This window comes from Sminthopsis crassicaudata, chromosome 3, assembly GCF_048593235.1.
Source record: "Sminthopsis crassicaudata isolate SCR6 chromosome 3, ASM4859323v1, whole genome shotgun sequence".
Lineage (NCBI taxonomy): Eukaryota > Metazoa > Chordata > Mammalia > Dasyuromorphia > Dasyuridae > Sminthopsis > Sminthopsis crassicaudata.
In genome coordinates, this window is record NC_133619.1 from 598,506,469 (window position 1) to 598,518,568 (window position 12,100).

Genomic DNA, 12,100 nt, shown 5'->3' on the forward strand with positions numbered 1-12,100 from the left:
CACTTAACACTTCTTAGCCATGTGACCCTGTGCAAGTCACTTTACCCCAATTGCCTCAGGAAAAAAAAAGAAATATTATAGAGAAGACCCTTGTCATGTAGGAGTCATAGAAATACTTTCTGAGGTCTTTTCTTATGAGATCCTGTAGAAATCAGGGGATACCCAAACTGAAAGTAGTGGGGCACATGAACAAGTAAACAAGCAACCTCAACTCTTGTCCTATCTCTTTTCCTGCATAGATACTTAATCTTCAGCAAGTCATCTTCTTTCTTTGGCCCCCAATGGCCTTATGTGTGAAAGGAGGCCTTGGACCAGATCATCTTTAAAGATCCCTTTAACTCTAAAATTCCATGATGCCAGAATGGTACCTAAGCTTTCAGGGAAAGATTTTTCAATATAGAATTTTCAAATGAGGAACTCAGGAGACCCTGGGTTCCTCTGTCCTTGTCCAATGTTGAGCTCTAGATTCCATCATCTTTTTTTTTCCTTTTTCAGGATCCTACTGTCTCAATGTTTCCCTCTTCAAACCACAGTTCTGTTACTGAATTTATCCTCCTTGGCTTCTCCAGTGACCCTACTTTAAATAGAATCCTTTTCATCATCTTCCTCCTCTACCTCTGCTCAGTTCTTGCCAATGGACTCATCATCATTCTGATCTGCCTGGATTCTCACCTCCATACACCTATGTACTTTTTCCTCAGCATGCTCTCTCTCCTGGACATGGGCTATGTCACTACACTAATGCCTCAGGTGTTGGTACAACACCTTTCCAGTTCTAAGCTCATCTCCTTTGAACATTGCTGGATGCAGCTATATATATTTGGTGTTATAGCAATCAATGAGGACATCTTCTTTGCAGGCATGGCCTGTGACCGTTATGTAGCCATCTGCTTCCCCCTGCGTTACATGCTCATCCTCAACTAGGACCTGTGTGTGTGGTGGGTGGTAGGGAGCTGGGCTTCTGGTTTCTTTTTTTCCATATTCCACGTTTATTTTTTACCATGAAGCTTCCTTTTTGTGGCCATAATGTGATCAACAATTATTTCTGTGATCGTCTCTCAGTTTGGAACCTGGTCTGCAGGGACACACATTATTGAGCTGGTAGACTTAGTCCTGAGCATCTTCACGATTTTAATCACTCTGTCCCTCATCCTGGCCTTCTATGTCCGCATCACCATGGCCATCCTCAAGATCAAATCCACTCAAGGAAGATATAAGGCTTTCTCTACTTGTGCTTCCCATCTAACTGTGGTCACTATATTCTATGCACCTGTCATATACATCTACATGAGATCCAACTCTATTCACTCCCCAGAAAAAAATCAAGGTGATCTCATTTTTCTATAATGTGTTTACTGCCTTTTTCAACCCTATGGTTTACAGCCTTAGGAATAAAGACATAAAGGCAGCATTGATCAAGGTAGTGATGCGGAACAGAGTAGCATGGTGATAGAGAGCCTTAGAATGGATTATTTTTTTGTCTTTTTTGAGACTGAGCTTCTCTATCTCACCCAGACTTGAAGTACAGCCATCACTTTATTGTCCTCCACCCCACTGCTAATCAACTTTTTTTGACTCTCTATATTTTTATCTGGGACAATTTACCATCCAAAGGCAGCCTGTTTTCCCCACCCCCTTCTCCTAAAGGGCTCATCCTATTCTTGCTGCATGTACTATATCCACCTATTAGCTTTAGTCCCATTACAACTTAGAACCCTTGAACTCATTTGATCCACCAGCCTTAGCCTCCCCTTCACAGCAAGGATTGTAGGTATGTGCAACCACACTGGGCATGTAGGGTCAATCCATTTTTACTGGACTTCGGACTCTAACTTGTGACCTAGAATAGATCTATTGTATTATCCACCTTCAAGAGTTAACTAGAACAAATCTCATCGTCCCCATTACCAGGAACAATATGGATGATGTACACCTAGGTCTAGGTTCTGAATCTCTTCTCGGGCTCATCTATAAACTGGTGAGGAAAATATTTTCCCATATCTCCCTCACAGAGTTATTGTAAGGAAAGTACTTTGAAATCCTTAAAGTGCCACATATGTCTGAGTTATCATAATTACCCAGGATTCATAGCACACTTGCTATATCTCTCCTTCTGTGCCAATCTTATGGAACACACTAACTAATGAAGGACATGGAGTAATTCTTGCCCACAAGAAAAGGAGAAAGAAAACTTACCTGGAGGGAACACCAGAAACCTTACAAATATTGCCCTTTCTCAGCTTTTATCAGTTGATGGGAAATGCAGTTTTCCATCCAGAAGGAGGAACTCTAAGTGCATTACACCTAGAAGCTAGGGAACTTTGGAAACTCAGGGCAGGATGCCTATAGGAAGGCAAGAGAAGGATCATGCTGCCTTGAATGTAATATAATCGTGAGCAATGAGACCCTTGACTGGCTCACAGATGCACTTAAGAACTGACCTGCCTGGAGAAAATTAGCTGCCAAGCTCAAAAAGAATGAATTTATTTCTTCTACTCTGCTTCCTTCCCTGCTTCACAGCATCCTGGAAAAATCTGTTCTGGTACTCTTATTTTTATTTATTTGACGTATGTACTTCTATAATGGGTTCTATCTCTTCATAAAAGCAAGCTAATTTTCATTGCCTGTTGAGTGAGTATCTACTCTAAATGAGTATGCCATTGGAGAGAGGGGGAGAGAAGATGAAAAAACCCTTTTACATTGGCTTTAACCTTAATTATAATCTTCTTTTGATGCTGTTTCTATCTCTATTTCTCTCTATCTGTCTCTCTTCCTGACTCTCAATCTCTCTTTTTCAATATATTTTCAATCTCTTTCAATTATGCTCTCCCATCTTCTCTCTTTCTTTCCTCTCTCTTTCTCCCCTCATGTCGGTCTCCCTTGTCTGACTCTTGTCTATCTCTGTTAGTGAAAATCTCTCTCCCCCTTCCTTTCTTTTTATGTATCCTTCCCTCTCTCTTTTCTTTCCTTCTCTTTTATTTTTTTCTCTCTTTGTTTCAGTCTCTCTCTTGCTCTATCCTGCTTTCTCTCTGTTTCTCTCTCCCTCCTTTTCTCCCTCCACCTCTTGTTTCTATATCTACCTGTCTGGCTGTCACATACACACACACAAACACACACACACACACACACACACACACACACACACACACACACACACACACAAGAAAAGACAAGTCCTTTTGAAAAATACTACTAGCCTGTGATCACTGTAGAAAGCGAAAGTTCATAGTCCAAAGGCCTAGAATAGTTAGGGAAGGCTTCACAATGGGAGTGGGATTTTAGCTAATCCTTGGATGTGTGGATAGGCAATAGATGAAAAGGTTGGGAATTCTACAGGTAGAAGAGGAAGATAGAGAAACATAAGCAAATCTCTATTTCTTGGTATCCAGAATTTTCCCACCCAAGTGGTACCTGCACCTCTCTGAGACTCATTTTCTCTAAGTGAAAAAGAGAGGATGAGATTATTTCAAAAATCTTTTCTAGGACTAAAGCCAAAAGTTCATGATCCATAGGCACAGAGGCAAAAGTGAGGCTAGGTAGGTGCTAGAAGGAAAGAGCTGGAGAATTTTCATTTCAATTCCACAAACTTTTATTCTTTGTAAAAGAATACACACAAATAGACTCTTTAACAAATCTTTGTAAAACCCTTAGCACAGAGTTTGGCACATAGTAAGTACTGTGTAAATGCTTATTCCCTTCTCCCTTCTCTATCCCTGTCCTTTCTCCTACTAAGCACCAGCTTGAACAGAAATAGGCACTGGGAAAGATACAAAAGATGACTGAAACACTGCCCTTGCTTTCATGTAGCTTATAGTCTAAGAGGAAGCAAAAGTGAGGCAGACAAATGATGCATGAGAGAATGTGATTGGCGTGTTTGGTGAGGAACGAAATTCAGTTTGGTTCAACATTTATTAAGTGCTTAGTATGTACCTGTTACTGTGCTAGGCAACAGATATAGAAAAAAATCTGAGGTACTAACTCTATGCTCATTCTCCCAATTCCCTTTGCATAAGTGGTTGTGTCTCAAGAGGGCAACTGACTCCCCCTTCTCCCAGGATTTTGGAGATAGCTTTGAGGAATGACAGCTTATAATATCACTCAGGAGTCCCCAATTAGAGTCTAATCAACCATTTACAACCAACAAGCTTTTCTAAAATAATGTTAACATACATAAGAGTGAGGACAGAGCATATTATCTTTGGGGAGAATGAATTCAAACTTAAAATTCATAGAAGGTTGTTGTTTTGAAATTAAGCAAGTAATACTGCACATGTTCTAAAGTAACTATAAGGATTTCTCCAACATGAATGTCTACAGACTTCCAATATTTTCCCGGAATGCTGACTGAGCATACCCCAAATTGGGGATGGGTCCTCCTTGACAATACTTCATCAAAAATGAGACAGTAATTTCATACAAAGATCTTAAATTCTACTAGATGAAACAACATGCTAAACAGATTATTAAATTTAAATATATACAAAATAAATACAAGTAATTTAAAAGTAAGAGGAAGATCAATGTTGTAAGAAATTTGAAGATGAAGAGATTACTTAGACTAAGAGTAAAAAAAAATTATAGGGAAATCCTGTACCTTGGTTATGTTATATGTTAATTTTTGTTTGCATGTTATCTCTTCCATTAAAATATACATTTCTTGAAATAGGGAGCGGAAGAGATTTTTGTTTTGCTTTTCCTTGTACCTCCATAACTTAGCACACTGACTTACAACTAGAAAATGCTTAATAAATACATTTTTATTAAATGTTTGCCAATCATCTCTTTAATGGTCCATTATAGAATTTTCACAGGAATTGGAGTCAAGTTGCCTGTAGTTTCTAGAATCTGTCCTCTTTCCTCTATTGAAAATCGGGGTATCATTTGCCTCTGTCCTATAAAGTTTTATCTTATTAAATCGAGTGTATTATTACCAGATCATTTCATTTGGCCTGCTTTTTGCTTGTTTTGGCAATGGGTCTTTAGCTAGGGACTCAGAACTATGGATTTAAATACATGCTGACTGCATATAGCAAATTGACCTTAATAAGATTCAAGGATACAAGGAAAGGATTGGCGATGAAAAATGCTCCTTCCATAAGGGGATAGGAGGTGTAGCTAGCAGTAGTTTGAAGACTTTAGTCCTGGATGGCCCTGGCAGCTCCTTCTCAGTCTGAATTTCTCCATCATTTCCATCCTTCCAATCCTCAGTCCCATTTGTTCTTCCCACTCCTTTGGGCTGGCAGATCTCCTCTGTCAATATCTAGTACCCAGGGCAGGTTCATACAGTAGAATGTGGCACTGTCTCAAGCCCTCATCAATAGAATCAGTGATCCAGGTAATGCCTCAGGTGACTTGTATGTAATGGTAAAAGGTTTTATACCCCATTATTATTTTTTAAATGATTGGTTTAAAAAGTAAACATTTTACCATCCTAACTTGAAAGGGGAACAAAACCATTTAAATTTATTTTGCATTTGAAAAATGAATCTTTAAATGTTAGAGGTGGAAGGAGCTTCACAGATCACAGATTCCCTCATTTTTATAGATGGGAAAATAGAGGACTACAGAGACTAACTGATGAGCCCAAAATTACACAGCCATTAAGTAATGGAGATAAGATTCGTGCCAGGGTCATCCTCTGCATCCCAGGATATCTCCTGATGTGCTGACCTTAGTCCTACTACAGTGGAACTTTGATGACTCTGCAAAAGAGAATGAGGCTGATAACTGAGCAACTTTGCCTCACTTAAATCTAATTAATGGACAAGTCAAAAAAATCACACTGTTTACTGTTAGAAATGAAAACTTTGGGGCAGCTAGGTGGCACCAGACCTAAAGTCTGATCTCAGACACTTAATGCTTCCTAGCTGTGAAACCTTAGGCAAGTCACTTAATCCCAACTACCTCAACAAATAAATAAATAAATAAATAAGAAATTAAAACTTCACACCCAAGTTCTTAGAGTGAGTGGAGGAAGGCTATCTATGGTTCTTGCAAGAAGCGAGTATCATACCCCTTTGAGAGGACACAAATGTGATTTACAGAAACCAGAATCAACAATTATATTCCATAATCTCATCCAGCTTCATCATCCACTCCTCAGAATTCCCATTGGAGGAGTCACTTCCAAAACCTAATATTTCATGACACTCCCCCTACATGCTCTCCTTGATATGTTTCCATGTTCCCCTTTCCCCTTGCCACATCATCATAGCTTTAAAAAATGGTGTCTGTCTCCTCCTTAAGAAAGGAGAAGCTAATATACATAAATAAGACTTATTAAACATGCTCTATTAAAAATTTAGCTTGCCAGATCATAAACCCAGGTTATTTGCACTCAAACAGCACCTGGGCTTAGTACTGCTGGCTTAAGATGTTCTTTAATTCTCTTCAGTTGGGATGTTCTGATCCTAAAGTTTACATCACATTCTTTTTCACCATGGCAACAGAGACTCTGAAACTTTTCAACTGTGGAAACAAAACTTTACAATTTTGCTTCTTACACTTACTATCTATGTGATCCTGAACAAGTCACTTATTTCTATATGACTCAGTTTCCTCAATTGAAAAATGGAAATAATAATAGCACCTACCTCAGAGTTGCTATGAGAATAAAATGAGATGATATTTGCAAAGAGCATAACACAGCACCACACACAAATAGACTCTTAACAAATACTTCTCTAATTTATTCCAGGTTTTTAACATGTCATCTGCCCCATTAGCACAATAGGACATAGTAAATTCTTAAATTCTTCCTTGTCTTCCCCATTAGCTTGGGCATTATATTAGTCCAAGAGCTTCTTTGTATCCTTGGGGTTTAGTATGAATCCAGGCACAAAGTAAGTAATTAACAAATATTTGTACAATATTTGGATTTCAGAGAAAGAAGGAATAAAATCCAAAAGTGAAAGGCTGGAAGAAAGTGGGCTAGAAAATGTTTGGGAAATTGTGCTAGGACCTTCACAATCCCAAGAGTCTTCCCTTCTAAAGAAGGTCATCTTTTCTCTCAGTGATATTTTATCCTAACATTTTAAAACTGTAAGATGCATAGAAGATACCAATATACATTAATTGGTAGGAAGAAATCCTTCACCAGGGAGTTTCCTATGCCAGTAAAATCACAAGTCCTATCTTTATCTCTCTAGCAAACATTTACTGAAAAATCAAAATTAGAGAAAATATGTAAAAGTGCCTTGCAAACCTTAAAGTACTCTACATTTTTTTGTTATTCATGATCACAAATGACACTTTTAAAATATATTTGAACAGGTAATTCCTTTTTAAAACAAAAAGGGAAAAAGGTAACATTCACAAAATTACAGAATTTCAGAGCTATAAAAGGCTCCAGAAAAAAGCAATATTTAGTTGTCTAATTTATTTTTACAGATCTTTAATAGAATGAGGTAATTCACCACCTTCACACTAGCTGGTTACACTTTAGGATAGTTCCAACTTAGTTTTTCCATACATCAATCCTAAATCTCAATCTCTTCCACATGACAGGCCTTAAACTATTTGAAATAAACTTATCACCTTGCCCTTGAGCTCAGGCTGATCAATGTAGTGATCTCATTAAAAAAAATTACCTTTCAGGACATTTGGATGACATAGTAAATAGAGCACTGGTCCTGGTGTCAGTAGGACCTGAGTTCAAATCTAAGCCTCAGACATGTAAAACTTACTAGCTGTGGGATACTGGACACAACCCCAAATGCCTTGCAAAAAAAAAAGTTATCTTTCCTTCAAAATTGGCTTTATTCTATCTAACATAAGGAAACATGATTCTTCAATGAGATTAAGCAATGTTTCCTCCAGAGTTAGGCAGGGTCTTAGATGCACAAATTGACAAAAGAGGTATAATTTGATGAGATGATTTATATTTGAATGCAAGTAATAAGTAAAGGGTGATTTGATTTTGGTTGACATACTGGAAGGAGGTAACAAAAGTATTGTAACTCTCCAGTTATACCTTTATAATGGCAATTGAAATCCCAAAAGGTAGGAATTAGAGAATCATTTCTTGAAAAGGAATGAGGTATAGGGTGTGTTCAGGGAAAACTAGTACTTCTGATGGTTGCCCAGCCCTTTTCAGGGCTCCTAACTCTTACCTGTGGCTCTAAAAAACTGTAACATGCACAGTGTCCACACCCCAGTAAATTATTTTGGCAGACAGGATAAACCAGATTGAGGACAACTGAGGGATTTCACATTGGTCTATGAGTTAATAGGGTGTCTACCCCAACCATGTGAAAATTTCCTTTGGTGGAATGAGTGGGTGAGTACAATTTGTTCCAAGGGTCATGAAGGCAGCAAAGCCAGCACCATGGAGAGTGTGGTTTGGTTGACATCTAAGACACCAAAGTCATCCAATGTATCTTGAGCTATCATCGGTCATTTTGATTGTGTCTCTAAACACTGATGACTCTGAAAGAAAAAATATAGCCAGCTTCATGCAACTCTACTTCAAATCCAAATCATGCATGAATCAAAAGATATCACTGTACCATTTTATCATGTCTACCTGTCTCCAAGGCCTGTGGTAGTAGGCAAGGACAAAGCAGCAGGTGCAGATACACTGGGAGTTCTGATCTTTACCTTGCACCCAAGAAGCCCAGGCCATAGGGCTGTCTTCTCACTGGAAGCAATAGTGGGTTTTAGCAGCTTCCTGGGTATGAGGGGGGTCGAGCAGCCCTTTAAATATTGAACTATTCATCTTTTGGTATGAGGAAAGGCTAGAAATAGTGCCCTAAAATTATATAGAGAAGTCATACAGGACAATCACTCACGTAGTAGTCAGAAAAAGAGATACAAGCACAGTCTCAAAGTCTCTCATAAGAACTTCAGAAGAGATTGTGTGACATGAAAGATACTGGCATAGGACTGCCCAGAATGGCATGCCTTCATCAGAGAAGGTCCTGTGTTCTATGAGCAAAGAAGAATTAAAGTAGCTCAAAAGAAATGTGAGATGCACAAATTTTGAGAATCAAATGTTCATAGATTGGTACCCAACCTGTGATAGAGCATTCCAAACCCATATTCATCTGATCAGCCACTGTCGCACACACTGTATGGGCCTCTTTTTTGCTCCTCTTCCTAAACAAAGGACGACAACCAACCAACTTTTAAAAAGACAGCCAGAATAACATCATTTGGAAATCTGAAAGAAATTATATGCATGTATGAGGAAATGAAATTATATTTCTTGATCTCAGATGCTGTAAGTTTAATATTAGATTTAAAAGAGGTGGTAAGGGAGGGAAAGAGAGAAAAGAGGAAATAATCCCTATATCATATTAATATCTGGTCTGGGCCATATGAAGAATATAAGAAAAAATTTTATTTTACCAACAAAAGTAGATTTCTTTATCTGTAGCAATTACTATTATATAATTATGTATTAAGATCTGCTTTACATATCTGCATTGGGGGGGGGTTCAGATGACTATGTCTGTGCCTGTATGTTAAAGAGAATAAAATACACTATTTTTTTTTAAATGGAAATGCTATTACAGTTTGCTAAATTTTTAAAAAGGAAAAATATAACTATTATGCCCACTAGATAGGATGCTAAAATTAATAATATAACCTTGAATATTAATGGATTGACTTCAACAATGACAGGGAAACAAATTATAGAACAGATTAGAAAAATAAACATAATAATTTGTTGCTTGCAAGTAATACTAGCCAACAATCTGACAAGCCCCTGGGTGAAGGAGAGAATAATCTCTGCCTGAAGCTCAGAAAACAAGGACCAAATTAAGAAGGTAAACATACATCAAAAAGCTAGACTTAATCTGTGGAATAACACAGTTATAAATATGTTTCAAGAATTAAGTCAAGTTCAAATACTTGTTGCCAGAACAGATAATCAGGGCCAGAAAGTCTATGCCTATGTAGGAAGCCAATATGCACCTTGTACCAGGGAAATGACTCAGAGAATATGTCTCAACCTGATTTCCCCAAAGATTCATTTTTTAAAATAATTATAGTTATTTTTACTTCTCACGTTTATCTGTCACCATGACAATAGGCCAAGCTCTTCAAAGCCTCCTGATGGGCTCATGCATTAATAGTCTCTTTAACTTTTTTTTCCCTAAACCTGGCTTATTTAGGTTTTTTATTTGTTTTGTCAAGCTGCCATTCATTTCTTTTAAATACTCAATTTTATTGTTGTAACAATGTATAATAGTATCTTATTATTTTTTTATCCCTTTTACATTCATTGGGATCTTTCCTATTTTATTATTTTTACAAATAATACTTTGTGACCCTCTCATACATGAATATCCACAAACTTAATTCATGTTCAATGCATTTAGCAGGTCAGACATAATCATAATTCACAAAACTCCCATTAAATGTATTTATTTCATTAGACCAATCAGAGGGCCCATTCTCACCCTACTAGGGATGAGGTTAGACTCTATTAACCATTGAGTTATGGTAACTACACCCATCCAAGCAGCTATAAAAAACCAATGGAAAAAGTCAGGCTTATTTTTGGAATTCTATTTCTCCTACTGCTCCAGGTTTCTCAGTATAAGATTTTATCTGAATTATAATTCAAAATCTCTTTTAATTCCTATTAAAGAGCCAGGGTCATCCCTGAAACTACTTGAAACTGTTTAAGAGCTGTGTAGAGCTGTGGTGAGATGATTCTTTTTAAGTCAACTCTAATGGTCTAGGTTTCCATGCAAATCCATTCAAGATCAAGCCTGAATAAGATCAGGTGAAGCTGGTGAAGCTTGAAACTTTAATCCGGCTTATTGACAGTAACCATAAAAATATCAATTTGTTGGTTTTTAGAAACTCTCATGCTTTATAAAAGCAATATATTTTTTAATTTTTTTATTAATTTATATAATTATAACAGTTTCCTTGACAGTACATATTCATAGGTAATTTTTTTTACAACATTATCTATTGTACTCCCTTCTGTTCCAAATTTTTCCCCTCCTTCCCTCCACCCCCTCCCCTAGATGGCAGGCATTCCCATACATATTAAATATCTTATAGTATATCCTAGGTACAATATATATGTGCAGAACTAAATTTTGATGTTGTTGTTGCAAAGGAAGAATTGTATTCGGAAGCTAAAAATAATCTGGGAAGAAAAACAAAACAAAACAAAACAAAACAATGCTCACAGATTATACTCATTTCCCAGTGTTCCTTTTCTGAGTGTAGCTGATTCTGTCCATCATTGATCAATTGGAATTGGATTAGCTCTTCTCTATGTTGAACATATCCACTTCCATCAGAATACATCCTCATACAGTATCATTGTTGAAGTGTATAATGATCTTCTGGTTCTGCTCGTTTCACTTAGTCTCTCCAACCCTCTCTGTATTCCTCCTGTTGGTCATTTCTTACAGAACAATAATATTCCATAACCTTCATATACCATAATTTACCCAACCATTCTCCAATTGATGGACATCCATTCATCTTCCAGCTTCTAGCCACTATGAAAAGGGCTGCCACAAACATTTTGGCACATACAGGTCCCTTTCCCTTCTTTAGTATTTCCTTGGGATATAAGCCCAGGAGTAGCACTGCTGGGTCAAAGGGTATGCACATTTTGATAACTTTTGGGCATAGTTCCAAATTGCTCTCCAGAATGGTTGGATTCTTTCACAACTCCACCAACAATGTATCAGTGTCCCAGTTTTCCCACAGCCCCTCCAACATGCATCGTTATTTGTTCCTGTCAGCTTAGCCAATCTGACAGGTGTGTAATGTTATCTCAGAGTTGTCTTAATTTGCATTTCTCTGATCAATAGGGATTTGGAACACTCTTTCATATGAGTGGAAATAATTTTAATTTCATCATCTGAAAATTGTCTGTTCATATCCTTTGACCATTTATCAATTGGATAATGGCTTGATTTCTTATAAATTAAAGTCAATTCTCTGTATATTTTGGAGATGAGAACCTTTACCTGTAAAAATGTTTTCCCAATTTGTTACTTCCCTTCTAATCTTGTTTGCATTAGTTTTGTTTGTGCAGAAACTTTTTAATTTGGTGTAATCAAAATGTTCTATTTTGTGATCAATAATGGTCTCTAGTTCTCCCTTGGACACAAACTCCTTC

At 37.3% G+C, this 12,100-nt stretch overlaps 1 pseudogene; it reads left to right on the top strand.

The window, feature by feature from the left end:
- Positions 1-510: 510 nt before the first annotated feature.
- Positions 511-1,450, top strand: LOC141559970 (olfactory receptor 8G50-like; annotated as a pseudogene).
- The last annotated feature ends 10,650 nt before the right edge of the window (positions 1,451-12,100 follow it).